General features: G+C 43.8%; 1 protein-coding gene across 2 annotated transcripts in view; it reads left to right on the top strand.

The window, feature by feature from the left end:
• The first annotated feature begins 9455 nt into the window (after positions 1–9455).
• The window catches only part of CHST8 (carbohydrate sulfotransferase 8), a 201977-nt gene continuing 187793 nt past the window's right edge, over positions 9456–23639 (top strand). For both annotated transcript variants that reach the window (XM_059481518.1, XM_059481517.1), the window contains exon 1: positions 9456–9605. The gene's annotated coding sequence lies outside the window, so the exon portion shown is untranslated. The remainder of the gene's footprint in view (positions 9606–23639) is intronic.

Here is a 23639-nt window from a genome sequence, read left to right as displayed (position 1 = left end):
CACCCCAGGAGAAAGCAGCACCACCTCCCTTCTTGTTACCAACAGCCTCCACTGTCAAAAACCCCCTCTCTTTCTTTTCCTCAGTTTCCTTTCAGGCTTTTCTTGTCACTCCTGCCATTGCAGGAGAATCATTTTAGAGAGAATCATTTCTAAACTGGCCAACACTCATGTGTGAATTATGATATCTGGCTCTAGAGGTTGTGGATACAGGCAGAGACTGAACACACAAATACTGCACCTGTCCTGCTGCCACAGGGATCTTTCTTGCACTGCTAAAGGGATGCAGAGGAAGGGACAAAGAAATGCTCATATTTAAATTAAGAGTCAGAAAAAAATATGAAAAACAACAGAATATTTACACAGATGGATGTGGATACACATACACCTGTGCAGACACTGTGGGGGGAGGATGGAGAATGAGACACAGGAAAACCATAAATATCTTACAGTTCTCACCAAAACACACAAGTCCTGATAAAAGGAAAAGATCCAATCCTTGTACACAAGAAAGCTTCCCAGTTTGTGGTCTAATATGTATCTTTTGCTTTTTATTTAGCTACACTTGTGGACAACTGAGTTACAGATTTAAAATACACAGAATCAGCATAGGGAACTGTAGGGAAAAGCAGAAAGAGGTTCCTCCTGAAGACTCAATTGAATTACTCTGAAAAGATTAATTAAAATTGAATTCTCCTTTGGCACAAAATCTCCTGTTTGCTAGTTCTTGGTATGTCTATTACCTAGTTTCCATTAGGAGATATTATAGTCTGTAATGAAATTATCTTCAAGGGCCCTGTGGGATTAAACAAAAAGTTTACTGCATTCTGAGAGCTGCAGGAGCAGCGAGGTTCCAGTGCAAATTGGCTTGCTTAATGAGAAAGTGTTCACATGTCATCACTGAACTCACATCAGGGATCTCTAGCAATGCTTTTCAAGGGACAGAAGGGCAAATAACTGTGTGGAGATTGGAAAACAGCTTGATTTGCAGAGTGTCAGCCAAAAGTCAGGTCTTTACTCAATCTCTCCAGAAGCCGAGGGAGATGGGAGGGGAAGAAGGGTATTTTCTTCAGCCCTGGGAACAGCTTTGCAACTAGAATAAGAATTATTACAAAGGAAAGGCCATTGGCCCCTCCAGCATATGGCTGTGGTTCTGCTGTCAGTATTTGGGGAAGCCATCCAGGGAATCACCTACATTAGGCATCAGTGGGAGTGAATTATTTACATTGCAACTGGTGCTTCAAGTCTGCCATGCTATAAAATATTGCCTTGTGTTTTACCACACTTGGAGTCTAACAAGGCACTTGACAGGCCAAGAAACTCCTCAAAATGGACCTGGGGGCAGAGCCTGGCCCTGGATGACACAAGGGAGAACTTCTCTGCAGTGTTGAATTAACAGTAGCACAAAGAGTCACTGACCACTTTAACAAGGCAAATCAGTCTGAGAGAGACACAGCAAACATTATCTGTATTCTTTTTTTCTGCATATTCTCATTTAAATGGCACGGTGAAATCCCCAGTGTCATAAGTCTTGGCCTCAGAAGCTGGCACTGATATCAAAAGGATAATATTTGTGTGTTGGCTGTTTGGGGCACTGTAACAGAGCCCTCCAAACAGGTACTCAGCACATCCCAAATCTGTGCTTCCAGCTACACAGCCAGCAGCTTTGTAATGGAAAGTTAAAATGTAAACACAAGCTGCTATTTCAGTGCAATCACACGAATGTAGCAGCTTATGTTCTCTTTTCCTTTCTTTGCAGAATGGACCAAGTACCTGAATCAAGCTACAGCTCATCCCTTTTCTTTTTGCTCCTTTTTTCTTCTCCCTAAGTGCCCAGTTGATTAAATCTTGCTTACATAAGGAATTCTTACTTGCCTTATTCCTACAATGACAGTTGACAACGTTCAGACTAAAGGATGCCAAAATCTGTTTTTCCCTAGATAGTAAAAATACAAACAGAAATCAAACCCAAGCAGACTAATAAAGGATTACAAGAGCTGACAATGCTTTATGAATTTGAAAGGTTACATTGCTTGGTTCAAAATAAACCTGAAATTCCGAGTCTGCCCTGAGATTTTTGCCTCCCCTGTTCATGACATTCTTCCCTTTGCCATATAGATAGTTGCTCACAAAGGAATTCACTGACATCACCTTGCTCATCTAGTCCAGATGGCCCAAAGTGATGAAAATCCAGAGGTATTCCAGGAAGTGACCTTGCAGGTGCTTTAGTGATTCAAAATTCAGAGAAGACTGAAAGCCTGACTCTGGAAGCATCACAGCTCCAAGGAAAACCAGCTCACCTAGGCAGCAGCTGCCTTTTAAAGGACAACAGCAGATTCCCCAGTTGACAAGACATCTGCTACAGTTTCCCACAATTCCTGACTTACAAAGGAAATAAGAGCTGGTTTGCATCACATATGTCAATAGCTGGATTTTTTCCTTCTTAACCTTCAGCTTGTGTTACCTCTAATGAGACAAGATGACAATGCCTGTTCAGAAATGAAAACAACAGGGGTAAATCAAAGGTAGTTTACTTTTTTTTTTCCCCTCTGAACTGATCTGCTTTCCTCTGAGAAGCTGGCCAGACTGAAAATCACATGTCTGTGCTGCTCTCACCCTCTGGGAGATAGATGGATAGATAGATAGATAGATAGATAGATAGATAGATAGATAGATAGATAGATAGATAGATAGATAGATAGATGATAGATAGATGATAGATAGACAGAGATAGATAGATAGATAGATAGATAGATAGATAGATAGATAGATAGATAGATAGATATAGATAGATAGATAGATGATAGATACATAATAAATAGATAATAAATAGATAGATTAGATGGGTAGATGGATGGATAGATAGATAGATAGATAGATAGATAGATAGATAGTAGATAATGAATAGATTGATGGACAGATAGATTAGATAGATAGTAGATAGATAGATAGATAGCTAGATAGATAGATAGATAGATAGATAGATAGATAGATAGATAGATGATAGATAATAGATAGCAGATAGATAGATAGATAGATAGATAGATAGATAGATAGATAGATAACAAGATACAAAGTACCTCTTCCCAAACCACACCCAGCTTGGCAAAATAAAAATGAAATAACATGGTTTTGCAAGAGAAAAGCCAGCCTCTCACTTTTGCTGAGGAGTGTTTGAAATGAAGATGGATCATAGTGTGAGTCATTTATGTCTCCTCTCTGATGCATTCACACACGCCTACCACTGCAGGGGGATTCAGAGGAATGACCTGAATCTCAAGCACCCGTGGGTTTGCAAACAAAACCCAGCAGATGAGATCATGCAAAGCCAGGCCTAAATCTATGGCTTCCCCTTTGGCCCTGGTTTGTTCCTCTCAGTATTTCACAGAGTGAGAGAGCAGGAGAAACAAGGAGTGGTGCCATGTGATGAAACCATGGATCACAGAGCAGCTCCAGAGTATGGCATGCCCATTTCACAGGGGGGGTATTCAAGCAAGCAGACTAGGTGAAATCCCAGTTGAGCACAGTACTTGTACTTATTTTAATTGTTTATTGAAAACAGCATGACAGATGCAAAACTAAGGGAGAATTAAAAAAAAGAAACATCAGCTACATTCACAGGCTCAGCTCCCTGTGCACAAACCACACACAAAATCAATTCTTCATTTTTTATGTTAAAAAAGAATTGAACTGTTAACAGTAATATGAGAGGGAAAAGACAGAGGCAGGAAAGGAAAAAAGAGGTGGCAGGAAGGTCTGGTCAAAGCCAGGTTTGTTTTGGCAGCAGGTGGGCGGGATGGATGAGGCAGAGGTGCACTGCAGGGATAGGGAAGCAGAAGGCAGCAGATGCTGAAGAGAGAGAAGGTCCATGATAAGGGATCAGGAGCCATGATAAGGAATCAGGAGCTAGGTCCATGATAAGGGATCAGGAGCCAGGCCTAACATGAGGCTGGGCAAAGCCTGACTTTGTAGTTACTTTGCTTTGGTTGGTCCTCAGAGCAGTGGTTCAGGAGTAAACTTAATGCCTGCACAGTGCTCCCTCTCTGCTGACTCATACCACCAACTTACAAAACACATAAAATCGAGAAGAATGAATGCAAGTGTCAGGAGATCTGCCCCTGCTCTCAGCAGCCTAAAAAGGAACTTGTTTATGCCACCTATGAAAGAGCTGTGACACATTCCTTCAGTGATGGAATGATCCCACTAGGATCACTTTTACTGGCCAACATTGAGCATATTTTTCTCCAGTTCATCTTTCCAGTGTGATTTATTCCACACATCCACTTGGACAAACATGCTCAGCACCATCACAACAGCTGCACAGCAAAGTCCATCACTATATTGATAGATCATGGTTTCATTTCTTGCCCAAACACAGACAACAAGGAGCTGCATACAAGGCACATGCAAATTCTGTCCCTGAGCTTGACTGTCTCAGAAATGACAAAGCAAATCCATCCAGGACAATGAAGCCAATCCAAAAGAGCCCCAGGCCCCAGATGCCAGCATGGATAAGATTTGAATAGACCCGCTAAAGACCCAAACTTAGAAGAGTATATTCTGCAACAAGCTAATCCTTAGAGAACAGCATTACCTTCAGGTTTGGTTTGGAAGAGCCATCAGCAATTATTCCATCTTAACATCCATTTTTCCAGGACGGACAAAAAACAGGAGCAGTAAAATACCCCAAACCCCTGCAGCTTTATATGTTGTTCTGGGGAATATTTCAGCACACACCTTTGTATATGGAAAGACACCCACACCTACCCACTAAGGAGCACACCAGCTCCAGCTCCCAGTTACTCCAAGTTATTGATGGAGTTTCCAAAGAGTAGTTCTGAGTGCCATTTTTGGAATCTGAGTCTGCCAGGTCTGGCTGCTCTCACTTAAGACTAAATCAAATGTTTCTCAGGCTTTCCTGTCTAAACCATATTGTTCCTTCAGGGCCCTTTGGCTATATTTTATGAAATAACTGATGTTCTCTATCTCCAGGGGGCAATTTATTACTGCTTCTACCAACAAGGAACCATATGATCTAATACATCTCTTCCAGTTCTGTCTTTTGAGGTTTCTATAATCTTTCCAGTGATTTTTATTTTGTTCCTAAAGAATGGTTTGTGTACCCTACAATTTGTCCCATGGATATTTCTTGGTCTGAAAAAGACACTGCCTCTCCATAGAAACCTTGCCAGATAGTACCTATGCAGAAGCATTGCTCCAGGGGCAGAATGCATGGACTTATTTATTATTTTCTTAATTTTGGTTAATTTTGGTCCCAGAAAATTCACTCCACTTTCTTCTGTCCCTAGCATTACTCTGAGCTTTCCTCTCTTATTTGACCCTCACTGGCTCTGTCCCCAGCCTGCCCAGCTCACCCTGACTGGCTCATTGTGTGTAAGCAATTTTAAGAAAATGGCCTTCAGAGAAATGCTCTGTTCCCCCAGTCAGGTCTGGGAACCCTAAAGCAGCATCAGAAACTTAACTCCAGCCCAAGAGCCTACATGGGCAGATGTTTGAAGAAGGGCACCTCATACAGATTTATTTCAGTGGGTGCCAGAGTCAGTGGAGTCTGCAAATGAGCTTGCTGTTTACATGTGGGGCTCAATTCCAGGTGCATTAGCATCCTGTTATGAGCTGCTGTTTGAGGGAAGGATCCAAAGGAAACGAAGGATTAGAGAACTGGGAGACAACATGGCCCAGATCTGCTTCAAACATTCCAATGAGGTTCTTAATTTGCTTTTTTTTTTTTTTTGCACACACACACACATATATAGACATTTTTTCCCCATAAACCCCAACTGTTTTTGCTGCTTCTCAAGAAGGATGGTTTTGAAATATCCCTTCCAAAGCTGGGACAGATGTTTCCAGAGTTGGGGTTTGTTAAGTTCCTGTGGCAGCTATTTCCAAGGCTGCTTTGTCATACATTTCTTTGCAAGAGACTAAGAATGGCAGAGGGGCTTTGCAGATAAGCATTTCAATTGCAACCTTTGTACTAAAGTGTAATAGGAACATTGGGGAATTAAATAAAATTATATTTTTCCTAGATGTCTGCTTAAAAAGGAAATTCAAGATTTTATGGATGCCCCAGAGACAAACTATTACATTACATTCCTCGCTGTTCTTATTTGAGTTCTGTCTGTTTGAGCACCTCAAGTAGCACAGAATCATTCATAAAGAATGGGCAGGAGAGACTGTGTCCCATCAATATTTCAAGCTTGGTTATCAAATCAAGAGAAATTCATGAGTTCTGCTCCAGCTCAACATTTTGAGGTTTGATACTATTGTTTGACAGTTTAGAGGGTTTTCCCTCTGCATTCTCATTGTCATTAATATTTTATATAATGTTCCAGTTGATGCTATTGTAATATTATTTCTTTTTTTTTACTTGGCTGTACTAACCAGTTTTTTCTTTTCTCTTTCAGCAGGGAGAAATTCACACTCATTTGCTATTTGTGGGGTGATGACATAGTGTGAAGAAGCAGTAATGATGACTGACTGATAGAAGACACCATATGTTCTCTTCATTTTTCTCTGTGCTATTTTCTGAGAGATGAATAAAGACTCAGTGTAAGATAAGCTTTCCTATATATAGTATTAAAAAAAAACTGACCTTTTTTCCCAAATAATTGGCAGGATGGGAGAAATGATCTTTTTTCTAAAGCATTCAAACAGTATTGCTATAAATATCAGGCTCCAAATCATCAAGATAAATAATTTCCAGTTTTTTCCACCAGAAACATTTTACATGTATCCAGGGTCCATAAACAATTTTACAATTAATTCCACTCACCCCCAAATGTTCTCCATCTTTCCATAGCAATCATTTTGAAAATATAAGTTGCATTTGCTGATGACTAAGCAAAGGTAAACAATTCCTTCCAGTCTTAAAAGAAACTAGATTCTATATAGGGCTCTAAGTGACTGTGTGCAATGCATGATAATCAGAAATCCTGATTATAAGCACAGTATCACTAGATCACAATACTAGATTATATGCTGGGGTGTTTCTTTGCACCCTGTGTCTGAGTCTGTGCAACTAATAAAACAGATAATAAACCCTTCAATAAATACTGCCTTTGCTTTAACATGCTTTAATATCAAAATAATTGGAAATCTCATTTCCTAGAAATAACAGAATAAAAATCTTTTATGGTTCTAGCATAAGCATTTACCAAGTATATTCTTTTCCTAGATAAATATTTCCTTTTTTTGTTTCCTCTTCATTCCACCCTCTCAAAACCAAGGCTTTGTGACTGTTGCTCTTCCTCCTAACTTTGTAATAGTCACTAACCAGCCTCAGACCACAGCAGAGCCACACACATATCTGCTAATAAGCAGTCAGGAGCAGAAACAAAGAAGTAAACAAAAGGGATTCACATTGCCTTCTGTTCCATTGGAGACTGAGAGGGAAAAAAATAAAAATCAATCCTCCAAACACAAAAATAACCCCCAGAAATCAGTGGTTTAAGATACCTTATTTTTCACATTATCGGGAATTTTTTGTAAGTAATGGAGCCAAAATTGGAGAAAAACATAATTGTGAGTCCTGCAGGCAGCAGGGCAGAGAACTCGCTGTCAATGGACCCAGAGTGCCAGGACTCTTGTTTGGGCTTTGTTTTCAAGGTCATCCATTTAAAGCATTTTTCATAACACAACCTGAATAAAGAATAGGGAGGCACACTCTGCTCACAAAGGCCCCCACGCAGATGTGGCAGGGAAGGTTCCTCGTGCCAGGGATGGCCCTTGGAGGACGTTCCCTCCCCAGTCACCTGCCATAGCAACAGACATCGAGCAGGGTTTTACATTTACAGTATGCAACTCACTTTACCCAGTTACAGACTTATTATTTTGCTGTGACAGCTTATGCACCCTGCGCCACAGAGAGCAGGACAGAAGGTGCTCAGGTAAAGCAATGACTGCAGTTTTCACGTGTTATTCTTCCTTTGAACTCCAAGTGGCATGAATGCATCTTCCCCTGTAAAGCTGTCACATGCACCTTCTTTTCCTATGACAATGGAATTACACAAAGTCTGATCTCAAAACTCTCATTTAAATATTCCATCCGATCAGCAATGAGCTGGCTTGCTTAAGGACTACAGACTTGGGTCCTCAATCAATGCTTTGATAAATAACACCTACTTAGAACAATTGATTGCTAAGGAGCAGACGAAGTGTAATATATTTCTGCTAATCTAGTCACAGGATAAATGTCATAGTTTATTTATAAGACACACCTGAAATTATTCTGAGGGCTGTGGATAGGATCCATGTTGACACACATTTCACACTGCACAGTGTCAGGTGGAGGTGGGTGCTGGGCACTCAAGGCACCATGTCTGGTGTTGGTTCTGACAAGCTCCCGCTGCCCCCAGGCTGCCAAAGCTCAGCTCCGAGGCTCCCTGGCAGCAGGGGCAGCTCCTGGGACCCACACTCCAAACTGAGGAGTGGGTGCAGAGCACAGTGCCAGGCTCTGGGGGCGTTATTCAGTTTAATTAAATGGCCACTTCATTACACCAGCAATACCCAGGCATGGCACCGAGGCCATTCTTGGGGATTACAGCCATGCCCCGGTTCTGCTCTCGTGAGACTCTTTATTGTGCTGCACAGTTATGTGCGAAAAGCCTCTCTGTATTTTAGGGTGGAAAATAGCCAGCAGAGAGTGCAAGAGGCCCCTTCTGTGCTGTTACTCCACAGGCCTTATGCAGGCTCAAGATAAGACACCTTGGTGCCCACCATGCCCTGGCTACGGTGTGTCTGCTCCAGTTTGTTCTTCGAGGACACCATCACTTCAATTCTCTTCCAATTACTTCTGTGCTGCCCTTGAGGTGTGTGTTCACAACCGTCTTTTGAGAGCAAGTATGGGCCACCCATCTTCCCAACCAGTCTCAAAACACATATATATTGTACAAACTGCAGCCCGGAGGAGACGCCCGGCAGGATGCTTGAATCCACACAGAGGATACGGAGGATCCTCCCTTCTTCTTCCCTCCCGGAGACACCGGGCAGCAGGGGCGCACAGGCTTCCCCCGCACCCTGCCCGGGACCTTTCTTTCCTCCCTCGGGGGTGCGATATTCGGCCGGGAGCCGCGCGGGCTCGGCGTGCGGGAGCGGGAGCGCGCAGGGCGGTCACGGGCTCGGCCCGCAGCGCCCCGCTCCGCTGGAACTGCCCTGCAGACAATGCACGATCCGCCGGAGCGGCGGGGAGCGCCCGGCTCCGCCAGAACGCGGCAAACTTGAGGCGAGAGCACCCCTGGAAAGGCGGCGGCCCCGGCCGGCCCCGCCCGCGCCGCGGCGAGGGGAGGAAGATGCGCCGGGCGCGGCAGGAGCGGAGCGCTCCCCGCCGGAGGCCGCCGCACCTGCTGCCGGAGGTGCGCGCTGGGCGCGGGGCGCGGCCGCCGGCGGGGCCGGGGCCGGCGGCGGGGCGGGAGGCGGGGGGCGGGGAGGGGGGCGGCGGCCTCCTCCAGTCTCGGGCGGGCTGTCCCGCTTCACTCTCTCCTCCCCGCCGAGCATCGCGGGCGCGGAGCCGCGGCTGCGGCGCGCAGGGCGGCGGCGGGAGCGGCGCCGAGGATGCGCTGAGCGAGCGCGGGAGCGGCGCGGCCGCGGCGCAGGTCAGTGGCCAGATCCCCCTGTCCCCGGGCCCGGGACGCGCTCCGCCACCCGCGTCCCCGCATCCCCCGGCCGCTCCCCAACTTTTCCCCGCACCACTTCGGGAAAGTGACAAACTTGCGGCGGGGCTCCTCGTCCCGTGTCCCCTCGTCATCCCGGCGGTGCGACCCCCTGACCTCAGGGCTGCTCTCCCGGCTCGCGGCGCTGTGATTCCCGGTGCCGGGAATTGCGGGTGCAGTGGCAGCCGGGCGCGGTGCGGTCGCCCCGGGCTGCGGCGCGTCCCCTCCGCCCCAGCCCGCTCCGCTCCCTCCGCTGCCGGGCGGGGCCGGCCCAGCCCCGCTCGGGCACCGGCACCGGGACCATCCCCGGGGATAGGATGGAGCCGCCGGCTCCGACTGGCTGAGCGCTCACGGGTACGGGTCCGGCATGGGTTTCTGTAACGAAAATAACGGGTCCAAAGCAAACTAGTTGATGAATGCAGGCATCTCCCTAGACTGGAAACGCGGTTCAGGCGGAGTTCAGTCTGTGCGAGCAGGAGCGGTATGACGGGACTCGGAGGCACTTTTTAATTTCTGGAGCTACCTTTAGAGAGCAGGGGGTTTCTTTGGGCGCTGCTCTCCCGCAGGAGTGCTGTTCATCACGTCCCGATTGCCCTGCCCCTGCTCGGCCACAGCGGCAGCTCGGACCTTGCAATGCCCCTTTACCCCTCAGCCAGAACGGGTGTGTTCAAACCACGGCAAGCGTACAGCAATTGTACAAGTATGTTCGCCCCAGGGTGCTGGGGACGGCAACCGGACAGCACCCTGCTGACGTCTGGGATTCCCGGGTGCTGGTGGAAGTAGTCAGGAACGATGTGATACCTGGTCATAGCTGTGTCATTAGTTTAAGATTTTTCAGGGATTAGGAAAACCCCTTGTTGTGATCGTGTTATAATATTGCTTTCTGTCTGTAGCTGACTTGTGTTGCATGTAGATTAACATGTTTTAAAAAACTCAAAGATGGTCTCTTTTTTAATATTAGACACCTACATAGAAAATTCTTGTATTTTATTGCAAGATTTAAAAGTTGCAGCTATTGAGAGAATCGGCTGTCTCTACAGTACCAGGAAGAGAGGGTGAATAGTAAACCTGAACAGTCTCAGAAATGAGAATTGGAAATGCTGCTGCTAAATCTGTTTTGTTTATCAATGATGCTCACCATTTGACAAGAAAGCTATCCTCAGTTTATCCCGAGAAGATTTCATTTTGTCAGATGCCTGGTGTCTCATCAATTCCTTTCATGTCCCTGGGATTTTCTCTTTTCCAGGCTCAGGCCACAGCAGCTCTCTGTGGTGGGGATAACTGTTAAGCTCTTCTTTTGAATTCATGAGCTTCCAAATTAAACTTTTGCTGACACCTGCTACCTAGCCTGGTTGAGCATAATGACAGTGTCACCCAGGCTACTGGAGCTCTGCCACCAAACAAAGTAAATGGCAACCAAAAATAATTGTAAGGTGCCTGGACTAGGTACCACAATGATTTGGGGGACATCTGGAAAACTCTGGCTACTGAAAATCCAATCAAAGTCTGCTTCTAATGGAGCTAACTTTCCAACAGCAATCACAGGCAGGAATTAAATCCATAGAGTAGATGGCAACAGAGATTAATAATCATAATCAATTAGCTGATGGAATCAAACAGAACAAAATGAGGGTAAACAAAAACCTGTCTCCCCCTCCCCCTTGAATGCAGCCCCACCTTCATTTATCCACAGTCAAGGCATTTATCCACAGCCAAGGATCTCTCCTGAGCACTGCTTTCAAGTGCCAAAAAATTTAGCAGGTGTCATAACATAAGGTCAAGACTTAATTATTTATATGGAGACATCAATCATCCTGTGGGGATGATTTATTTATAAATCACCAGAGCTGTAACAAAGACAGTGAATTCTGATTTCCTCCTGCTCCTTCCTGAAGGGACCAGGAAGGTCCACACTGTGGCCAAATGGCCTCAGGAGCCTATAGAAGTTTTTGCCCAGCCCCACTTGGAGGAGGCTTTTCTACTCCTTTTAGATCATGCAACCAAAATACCACTGGGGAAATCTCATGCATATTTGCTGCATCTCAGTAATGAACATTTACTGATTATGGATTATCTGGAGAATTTAGCTTTTTAAACATTATTCAAATTTTTATGTTTATGTAAGCTAATAAGACTGAGGAGATTCAGTAACTACTCTTTGCCTTATGGTATTTGAAAAGAGTGTCCATGGGGCTTAGCTCAGCATCTTCCACAGTTGCTTTTAAAAGACTAAAATAGAATTTTTCTGCCTGAAAAAAACCACCCTGTCTCTACTCAGTATAATGTTCTTTGCTCACAATTAATGCCTAAAATCAATTTTCTAATATGCTTTTTATGTTTCTGCTGAGCACAAACAGGATGGCACAGTAAAAGCTTTTATTGCCATCTGATTAGGCTGCAGTGGGGGTAAGTGAGTGGCTCGGGCCAGCAGGGCTGCAGGATTGCTGTGCTGGATGCAGCAAACACAGAGAAGGGCATGGGATGCTGAGCAGCAGCCACAGTCCTGCTCTCAGGGTCATTCAGGGAAATGTTATCAACTCTGTGGGCACAAGCAGGATGAGGCCCATTAGGATTTCTGATAACTGGACAAAGTCATAAGCATGGTCTTGGGCTGTTCCTTGGCCTCCTCTTCTGGGATTTTGATAAAGGGTTAATTACAGCCAGGGACTCTCAGAGATTTGTCCATTTATTTATCTGTTAATAGGAATCATGCTGTTGATCTTATTCACATGTCTGTTTTTCAGGCAGGGAGGTGATTAACTTTGAGTGAAACTGGTAAAAAAAAGAATATAGGAAAAAAGATGGAAAAGAAAGTTATGGTTAAAATAAGAGCTAGGATAGGAGGTTTCCTTTGCTTTTCCATCATTAGCTTGTGAAGATGTGTAGCCCAAACCCATCAGCTTTGCCATCAAGAAAAGAGGAGCATGAGTAGTATCCAGGGCATCTCGTGATCCTTCTGAACTTCATGGCAGGACTCCATTTTGGCAAGAGCAAGTCGATAAGCTCTCCTGCACATCAATTATTCTGTTCCCACTGATTTTAAAAGAAGACCATTTATCACTGTATTTCAGTGACAGAAATACTAAAATAATGTTTCACTGGGCTTATAAGAGGGTGTGAAAAAGGATGGATGAGCTGGCAACCTCTTCAAGGAACAATTAAGACATTAAGAGGGCAGGAAAATATTTTTAGGAAATAATTAATCAGTGAGAAAATAGGAATTTAGGACTTGATTCAGTTATGAGATATTCCTCAAGCACCCTCTGAATTTTGCTCAGAGCATGTGAAAAAAAATGAAAAATTCATAGTATTTCTTGTAGGCAAGACCAGTCATCTGCTTGTGTGTTTTTATGGAATACTGGGTATATTTATAGCATTTAGTAATGCCAGCAACATTCAATGTAAAGAGTAACAGATGAATGTATCGTGAAATAAGGCACTGGCAAGGCAGGTGGGAAATGATTTCCAAAATATTGCAGCAACCAGGGAGAAATCTAGGAAGATGGTAAACATAGCAGACCTAGGTAGCCTCAAGCAAAGCCAGGGTTAAAGCCCAGGCTGAGCCCCCTGCATGTGTTCTGAGGAGGGGGAGAGCCAGGCTCCCGTGTGCCAGCCCCAGCAGAGGTGGCCTCCACACCACTCCAGCCTCAGTGCATCCAAGGGCACGGGTGACAGTAAAATTGCAGCTGAGTGCAGAGACAGGAAAGGAGGGGAATGAAATTGTATTGGCTCAACTGCAAGAAACAAATCACAGGCTTCCCTAATCAGACAGATGATGCCTAACTAGGGCACAACGTGAACCACAAAGAAAGGTGGCAGATTTCACAAATTAGTCATGGCAAAAACGGTGAATTTCACAGCTTGAAGTGAATTCACGTTATAGCATGAAACAGCACAAAGTGATTAAGAGCTCTAACTGATAGGAGCAATAAGCATGTGAGACTTAGTCATCATACAGCAGCCAACATTTGTCTCTGGCTTCAGCTGAGCCACAGGAGCAGCCCTTCAGCCTCCAGCTTTTGAAGCTGACCGGAGCTGGTGGGGACAATCACAAACAAGATCCCACAGATGTTTGCTGGAGTTTTCTGTTTCTGTGAGGTACAGCCATGGCAGCTGGGAGATGTTCAGCAGGCACAGGCTCTGCTCCCACTGAAACCTTGGAGCTGTGGCAGCAGGACCAGCAGGAGCTCATCTTCACAGCATGACCCCATGGTGAAGAGCAGAGAGGGAAGACAGCTGAGAAAGGTTGGAATGAGGGGGGACACTGTTGCAGCACACTCCCTGCCATGCTGGGGATGACCTTCCAGGTCTGACAGTGCCATTTTTAGAGCCACTAGGTGCTGGACATGCCACCTCACAGTAACCACACCACAGTATGCATCACTAATAGAAAACAATCATTAAACAGTCTATTCACATTTTCTGTTCTTTCAGGGGATCAAAACCAGTGTCACAAGCCTCTGTCACAGGTGGTGTTGCATGACTTTTGCTGGTAAAACATTTTAATAGCTGTGACAGCACACTTGCAAGGAAATGTCTGTTAACAGATACTGGAACGCTACCCTACCACTTGTATTCCTGGTCAGATGAAGATAAAAATTTTGGAGAAAAATGTCACCATTATATCTTAATACTTTTGTTTCAATGTATACTGTTCTATCATAGCTATTGAAAATCCACAGAGCAAAATGGAAGCAAAGTGAGCTAATGCCAACCAGGACAAGGCCACCCTGGAGAATTCCTAATTGAAACTGTTGGCAGTGGGAGGCTGTGGCCAGGCTGGGGCAGTGCCGTGCCCGGGGGTTAACACAGCCTGAGCTGGCAGGCGGGGCCGGGAGCCCTTCAGGGAGCCGAGCCTGGCAGCTTCCCACTGCTTTTTGGGGCCATTCCAGCACCGTCGGGTCCACTGAGCACAGCTGTGTTAATGCTGTGCAGGGAGAAGCTGCTGGGGTTGCCAGGACTGAAGCCACAGAGGAACGTAATGGGGCAGTGCCAGTTCCTTCAGATCCCACCTGGAATTTATGAGCCATCCACAGGGGGTAGGGAAGCACCTGCACTGTAGATTATCCAACACTCACCCTCTGTGCAGAGCCCAGCTGCACCGCCACTGCCCAGCCGCAGCCCCACTGCTCACCCAGCATGAGAGGATTTCCAGTTGTACTGTGAAGAAAGACCCTGTTGTCTTACATATTACAACAGTTCTATTACCAATACATATTTTCTTTGATATCAAGAGTTCTTTTATCATTAGAGTGCAAGGATTCCATAGCACCAGTTTCATACCTCCTCAATGTTTCTCACAGTCAGCTCCTCTGAGCACTGCCTGTTCCTGGTCCTTACAGCAGCCATCTGACTTCTCACCAATCCACTCTTTTATGCCGCTAGTTCTTATTGGTTACAGGTGTTGCCTGTTATCATCTGGCCTGCTCCTAATCTTTAGTAATTGGTTCCAGCTACAACTCATTGGGGGAAAAGATTACATTCTACATTACCTTCATTTACCCATACTCTGTCCCCCTACAAGACCCCAAGTGGGATTAGTCACTCTTGAACAAGGATGCAAATACAAAGTTTGAAAAGAATTATCATTTCTAAAGCATTTGAAAGAAATGCCCTTAGAGTCCTGGTAAGGAACTGGAAAGGACTTTTAAGAACGCAGTCAGGGTGAGACCCTCTTCTCCTACACTGATTTTGGAATCTGGCATGTTTTAAGAGATCTTTCAGTTACATTTTGCAAAGCAATGCTAATTTGATGTATTAGAGCTCAGCACTGTGCCAATGCACTGTCAAACCAGTATTAACTAGGCATTTTTGGGGAATGCTTCTATCTCAAGGTCCATTAAATATGCAAACGGGGCAATTATTTCAACACCTTTAAAATACTTAATTTGAAATGTGCATCAGAGCACCCATAAATGGTCTTTCAGTCTTCATCAGAATGAAGACAGCCTCTCTTGGAAGTGCAAGTCAGAGTCCTGGTGGCTGTGCTGGGGATGAACACAGGACGCAGGAGGGCCCAATGCTGCCTGCAGTGCTGCCACAGAGAAGCACAGGCACGTTAAGGTCTGCTAGGGCCTGATCTGCCGAGCACCATTCATTCACACAGCAACCAAGCAGGAGGAAGCCAGGAAATGTTAAGTCAATGGCCATCCTGGAGAGAGCGCTAATTATTCACCTTGGTTGGGAGAGGTGGCTGGATCAGCTGCATGAACTTTCTGAGTGCTTTTTGAACCTGAGTGCCTGTCATCTGACATTCACTTAAAGCTAGGAGCTAAGTAAAAGTTGCTTTATTTTTTAACAGTTGCTAATTTAGCCAGAGCTGCAGGAAATCCTGGTCTTTAAATCTGGGTTCCTTTAATGCGTGCACAGAAACAGTTGGAGAGAGGTGGTTTCTCCTTTCTCCAGTGTGGTCCTCAAATACAGACCCAATCCTCTTCAGGGTTGGGAAAATCACAGCAGTGGTTAGCTGGTCACATGTGTATATTAAGATGACTGACTTCAGGCACCTACGTTTGAATATGGGATTTAATATGCCTTCATTTTTATGTCTGAAATGGGGATACAACTTAGCTCAGAGAAGATCAATTAATTTTTGTGTTGCTTTTAAGTTTTTTAATGGAAGATGTTACATAAATTATTATTTAATATACTTTAACAGTTTTTTTTGCATGAGCTGCTTGATCTGCTTAGAGCATATAAATCAGTATGAGCTGCATTAGTAAAATAAGTTCAAAAATCTAAAGAGTACATCAGAAGTTAGACTAGTGCATAAAAAGAGCTAAAAGCTGAGTTTCTCTTTCATTGGCAAAAAGCAGACAGATTGGGGTTTTTTGTGGACCTTTAGACTCCTCATTTCTCAGGAATCACAAAATCCATTTGTGAAAAGATCTAGGAAATAAAGAAAGAAATTGTACAAGTGACATCCTGGTCAGTAAAGCATGTGAGTCTGCAGGCACACAGACAGGATGATGCCATGAATCTCCCCTTTGTGCTGCAGTTCAGAAGAGGAGTTATTTTCTTCATCTGAGCAGATGCCAAAGGCTCAGAGAAGGGTGAGCGGACAGAATGCAGCCCCTTTCTTGCGGCAGAAATGTATTTGCCTCTGAGAGAAGGGAGAAGAGAAAAGAGAGAAGAGAGAATCCCCTCCTAATCTGCAGTGATGAAAACCCCTTCATCTGGGGGTTATCACAGCACTGGGTGCAAGGCAGAGCATGACCAGCTATTATTTCATCCTTCCATCCCTCAGTCCAGAACTTCTTCCATCCTACACAAATTTCCACATCCACCAGTTCTAGGGAAAGTTCCTTCCCTGCATCTCTAAGATATACAAACACTTACATGCTTTTTTCCATCTTTCCCAAAATCAGATTTTATCACACACATTCAAAAACCTCCCTCTTCAACTACAGAAGCTAATTTATTACTTTTCTGGCTTTTCTTCTCAACCATTATTCAGATCCCATTGTTAGTTTTTCTTCCAATAACACCAAAGCCGTGTGACAATGTTTTAAAGAGTCACTTATAACTTACTAGCAAAGTAATTCACATCTGCCTGTTAGTTATGGCTGTGGGATCCACCCAAGGAAGCTGCTGTCCAATAAATTACTGAACTGTCTGCCTTCACACAGTGCTCCCCAAACTCTCCAGCATCTCTTCCCTGCTTTCTATCACCTTAGTGCCAAAACAAAGGATGTTTCAGCAGCTGTTTCAGCACTTAATGCCAGTATTCCTTTGCAGACTAGGGGGAAGGGATTTCCTTTCAAAACGCCACTCTCCCACTGAGACTGGCAGTAGTATTATCTCACATCTTTAAATACCAGTCTTGGAGTTATTGGTGTGACAGCAAGGTGCAGAGATTTTATGACACAGAAAATTTACATTAACAATTTCTTTTTTTTTTTTTGTTTTAACATTCAAAATCTAAAGTTACTTTAAAATCCTTGAATTAATTAATTAATCCTTTTGTTATAAACACTGTAATTGTTTAATGCTTTGGACTAGTACTGCCCATATTGTTTTGTGTATGCTGTCACTCCTGCAGGTCTCAGTGTCTCCCCACAGCATTAGATGTTGTATATTCTCCTAACACATGTGAGTCTACAGCTCACATAAAGCTCTTCTATTCTGTGCCTTACACAGGAGAGCTACTGCACTGATAGCAGCCAGTACATAGTACCTATAAATAACAAATCATCACACCTGCCTGCACTGTGTTCTTCTGATACATTATTAACCTCTGGTGCAGCACTTCTACTTCAAAATACTAGAATGAGCTTGTTATTCTACCTTTAGTTTACACTGGGAGAAACCTCAGCTCAGGATAATGTCAGGAGATTATCTGAGGTCTCTGTTATAGTAGCAGCATGTGTTGCTTGCACAGAAATTCATCTGGTTTTCATAAATATTTGATAGGGCTCTATCATCCTCATCATCATTTGGGCTGGTTGGAAGAGGATCCCCCCCATGATTGCAGCCCATTTCTGAGTTGTGGTGGAAAGTCAGTCAGTGATATTTCAATCACAGTGTTCTTATAACAAATTCCATTCAAATGCTCTCTGAAAGGGAGTTAAGGTTTCATCCTGCTGCTTAGAGAATGATATGCTAAATGCAGCTTCCCATGGGCTTGGCTGCATTCCAGCACTTTGTAATTTATAGTTCTCCTTCCGAGTTCTGGCTGTGACCTTGGGAAGTTCTCCCACATTTTGCTAAAGCACCATCCCAGAGCCCTCACCCCTTCCCAGGAGCACAGGGCAGCTCCTGGGACACCCAGGGCAGGTGGGAGCCCAGCACAGGGGAGTGCTCATTGCCTCTCTTTTACTATTAGGAGCAAATCATGGAACGTTGTTCTTAAATGACAGAAATTATTAGGTAGCTTCAAAGCATGAAATTCATTCACAGAAGAGGTTTAAATTATATTAGCCAAAGGCGTTTTCTGCAGAGACAGCCACAAAACAGCTCTAATTTGAGATCTCCAAACAGCTGTTGTGCCCTATGTATTTATATTGAAAAAATAACCTGGAAGATTATGTTAACATGCAATTAAATTTAAAAAAAAGTTTTAACATAAATACTGATCTTATTGAGAGCATACAGGGGGTGCCTAAGAGGCTTTTCTGAGAAATGTGTGTGTCCATGGCCAGAGGAACTGACAACCCAGATTGTAATACATGCCACTTTTAACAGAAAAATTGTGTAATTGAGAGAAATTATTGCCCCTTGAAGATTACATTCATTATAGATTGTAACAGAGATGTCTTCAGAATGACTGCAGTTCCCTTCAGTTAAAGAGCTATTCAGAAATACCAGTTTGAGCTCATGGATGAAGCCGCAATTGTTTTAGCAGAGTTAGTGAGGGAAAGCAATTTAGAGGAAGGTACAGCAGACCCATGCAGCTCTTTTGTTTCTTTATTCTTTCCAGATTTTTCAAGGACATTCTGAAAGCACTTGTTTGTACTTACCTATTTGGATTCATTAGAATGGGGAATAATTTTAAAATAAAAAAACTATTACTTTTAAAATAATGATTTTTTAAATTATTTTTTAAAAATTTTAAAATCATGAGAGAAGTTTCTTAGACTTTTTATTTCACCAATTGCTATGGATTGTCTGCAAAACAAGTGATATGGGTGTAGCTTTGAAACCTAAGAAAAACAACTTCATTTTTTCATTTGGTCTTCAAAGTATTGCATCTGACATTATTTATGATTGGCGCTTACCATAAATGAATTTTCTCTGTAACCCAGTTGTATCCCAGTTGTATCTCTTTTGAAGTGCTTCTTCTATTACCTGATGTGAAGACATCAGAGAATAATTATGTTAAGTAGTTCTTTGTAAACAATAAACCAGCAAACCCAAGAAACTCCCTTTGCTAGGTGTTCATCACCAAGACACCACTGGCAAAACCCAATACCATTGTGCTGTAAACATTCATCAGCTCCCTGGACCAGTCTAAAACTGTTGGCACTCCACTGGAGAACTTCAGCAGAAATATGTTTGGCTTTTTTCTTCCCTTGTGGCCCAACTCCAGTGCAATGTTTGGCTTTTTTCTTTCCTGGTGGCCCAACTCCAGTGCAGTGATTCCACCTGTGGGCAGTGCTCAGAGGGGATGAGGTGTGTGGGAAGGCCCCAGGGCAGTGATGCTGTGTGTGCAGACACCTTTGCAGCGGCGCCCCGACGGGAAAGGACAACTGGCAGTATTTATGGCAGGTTGCTGTGTTAAAGGTTTCTGTGCTCTACACTGAGTATTTATTCTGGCAGTAGCTCTAATTGCGCTGTAAACCACCCTGGGTGCTGGTTGCTGTGTGCCCAGGAGTTTGACTAGAAGCCAGCCAACAGTGAGCTCTGTGATAATGGTTCATCATTTCGCTGCAGGAGCCCCATGCCCGTGGGTAGCAACAGCCTTTCTGCTTCCTCCCACGCTCTCTGAGCAACCAAATCCCATCTCCAGGGTGTCTTCTGGGCTATAAACTGCTGTTGTTTATTATTAGCACACCGTGAATGTGAGGTGTGTATTAGAGACACCTTTCTCTCACATGTTAGAGAATTAATATCAGCCTGTCTCCAAGCCAGCTGACCCCATTCCCATGCATTTCCAGGACACAGGAGTAGTGGGGAGAGCTTGTGCAGAAGAGATCCACCACCAGAGCTCATAATTTCCTCCAGGAAATGTCTTCTCTCTGCAAAGTCCTGCTCAGCCCTGAGGATCTCCTCATTTTTTCAGTGGAACCCAGTCAGTGTTGGCTTTGGCAGTGCTCTGAGCAGAGGCAGTTTCTTCCAGCATTTCAGTGTTGCAGAGTTTTCTGCATGATCATTGGCATTATTCATGCACACCTCCAGCTCCTCATCCTTAAGTGACTTTGAGACTTCCTTCTATAATCCATCATATCTGCAGCCCTCTTGGCTGGCCTTGCCTTAGTAACAACTGCTTCTTCTCCCAGCAGTTCTCCTGACACCTCTGTCAGCAGGACAGAAAGCTGAGCTCACTAAGAGGGGACTGTGTGGAATTCATCCACATTTGGATGGGAAGGGAGGGTGCATGATAGATAAAGGAGATATGTGAGAGAGGATCAGAGGAAGCAGCTGGGCTCATTCACAGAAGCAGCTCTGCCCTGTAATTCCATGTATCACTGTGTGCCATTACCTGCAGCAGAGCCTGTGAGACAAGAAATACTCATTCCATCTGAGCTGGCTCCTGTGTGTCTGACCAGAGCCCCTCTGCTTTTTCCAGCCATAGACATCATCTCACTGCCTGCACAAGCCTGGCAGTAATGCCACACTGGGACCTTCTCTGCTTGGCTGTTCAACTGCCCTCTTACTGTCTTTTCTCAGGGCTTCTTTTCCCCTCTAATATCTCACCTAAACTTTTTTCTTTCTTAGCTTCAGGCCTTTGCTCCCTGGCCTACAATTTTCTGAGACTGTGAATAACTTCCTTCATTTCTGTTGTTCCCTTGATATTAGACTGTGGTCATGCTCACCCTAAGCCATCTCTTTCACTGGACTCTGAATTTGGCTTTCTCAGCCTCACCACATGTTATGTTCTCTAATCTACATGCCATTGTCCTCCTTTGTTTTCATCTTCTTTTGAAGTTTGGTTGCCAGAAATACAGAGCATCATGCTTTTAGATGGCTGTTATTTGTACTGACTTACATGCACTTCCCACAGTTATCTGTATTTTCTTACCCAGAAGGGTTATTTTTGTTTATGTTGGTTTACTTGATGAAATTATCTCTCTCTCCTCTCCAAATTTAATTTTGCAAATGCAAATATATGAAATAACTCTCCATTTTGCTGCCAAGGTACCAACAGAAAGCAGTAAGACTAAAGAAGGCAACTGGTTATAAAGGCTCCTAAGTTCAGTTTTTGTTTGCTGCAAAAGCTTTGTGGGAATTCAGTGCAGGTTCTGCACAGGTAACAGAGGCAGGACTGTCCTCAGGGTTATCCCTGTGCCATGTGTAAGGGTCTTTGCCATTATGGAAAGTGCTATCAGCTACGTGTACCCAGACATTCAGTTTCTCCAGGAGCATAATTTCCTGTGATTTATCACCAAAGTATGACTTTGTGTCCTATGGGAAGTTCTAAATTTGGGGTTTTAAGATTAAAAAAAATCTCAGTTTTAAAACTTGTCACGAAATACAAAATTCTTGGGAAGGAAATTCAGTTTGGGGAAAGCAGAAATGCTCCATCCAAATGGTCTTGATCCAGCCTGGGTGTTGTGATTTGGCTGTTCTGATGAATCTCCCCTTGTCTCTGTTCAGCATCCCACAGGAGCTGCCAGTCCCAGCCCACCCTGCCCTGAGCTCTCCCCAGCACAGCCCAGGGCTCAGCCAGCACTGCCTCTCTTGCCTTGTTGCTTTCCATAGATAACAAATCTACACCTTTTTTCACACAAATATAAAATGCAAAAAGCCTCAGGAAAAGGTTGCATCCCATCACGGAAAAGGAGTGAGATCTTTGTATGGTGAAAGAATTGCAGTTCCTAGAGCAACAGGGAGGTTGAGAAGAAGTGAGAAATTTGAACCTAAATTTGTAAAACGAGGCCATATTAAGATTTCTAACAATGTCAAAGATCTGAAAGATGGAACCAGCTTCTGCACTGTAGGCTGTTGGGCTCTGGGGATGTGTTTGGGATTGGATTTCTGCACATGTGCCATTCCCTGGCACTGATGGTGGCCCTCATCAAACACCAGAAGCCAGCAAGCAGCACTGCTTTCCCAGCCTCTGCCTTGTAACCAGACCCTTGGTTTGCTTACTCCTTTATTCTGTGAGTCCACTGGCTCTTCTTGTCCTGGGCTTGTAATGAGTTTGCAATTAGGGTTTCAGTTCTGAAAAATCATGAGAGAAAGAATACCTGTAATAATACTGTTTTTAAAATAACTAATCCACAGTTCTACATTCACTTATTGAAAAAACCCCCTCCAATTAATAGCAATGCACATGAGGACTGCTGATGTAAAGGACAGGACAAACTTTCTAGAATATCTCCTATCTTTGTAGTCTATAAATATTTATTTGTAGCAATACTGCCAATTTCACTGGCACCTCAGCTCACTCTGTGTCAGCAGAGCCATGAGAGCTTCACAGGACAATACCAAGTGAAAAGTAACATCTGCAGAGCCCCTTCCTGCAAGAAGAATTGGCCTCTGAATAATTTTTCTTTTTAGCAGTTGAACCAAAATCAGTAAGGGGAAGAATTGCTTCAGTTTTCCAAAAGACAACTCGAGTGTTTCATTTTTCTCACTGAAACAGATATCTTCAAAATTAAAACTTGTTTACAATACAAAAATGACTTATTTTCTTATAAGTGTCAAAACAAAACATTTGGATTTTTTTAAAAGTTCAGAATAAAGTTTCTCATGTTTAATTAGCTGCTACCCTCATTAACAACAAAAAAATCAAAACCCAACAAATAGTACATAAAGCACTTAATAAATGAAAGATCCCAGCAAGCCTCAGCAAAAATGAAGTAATTGCCTTTTAGAGGATCAGTGTTTTTAATGGGTACTGAAATGCACTTTAGAAAGTGGCTGTTGCATCTTTTAGTTGATTATTAAATTCAAAATACTTGAAATATGTGTTGTAAGACTATTTTAATTTTCCCAGCAGAGACATTGACAGTTCCTGGATGATACTCCACCAACTGTCCTCTTTAATGACATTTTCTTTTTAATAATCATTGATCCACACAAATTTGTGTGGATTGTCAGTTCCTAAATAGGAGCTCATCACTTACATTGCTTGTGAGAGCTCTGTCAAGGGCTGAGCATGGCACAGAGGATCTCCTCCTATGCTTGTTTGCCATATAATCACATGATAGGTCGATTTGATTTGGATTGTAATATTTTGTGGCTGCTCTAAATACCACAGTGTACCAAAATACCATGTCTTTTGTATGCTGACATGTGTGCTGACAGCATTCTGAAAGGGAAGGTAAAATCCTGTGGTGAATCATAAGCAAAATAAACTGTTTTGGAAAGCTG

Source organism: Ammospiza nelsoni, chromosome 13 (assembly GCF_027579445.1).
Source record: "Ammospiza nelsoni isolate bAmmNel1 chromosome 13, bAmmNel1.pri, whole genome shotgun sequence".
Lineage (NCBI taxonomy): Eukaryota > Metazoa > Chordata > Aves > Passeriformes > Passerellidae > Ammospiza > Ammospiza nelsoni.
This window is presented reverse-complemented; position numbering and strand designations above follow the sequence as displayed.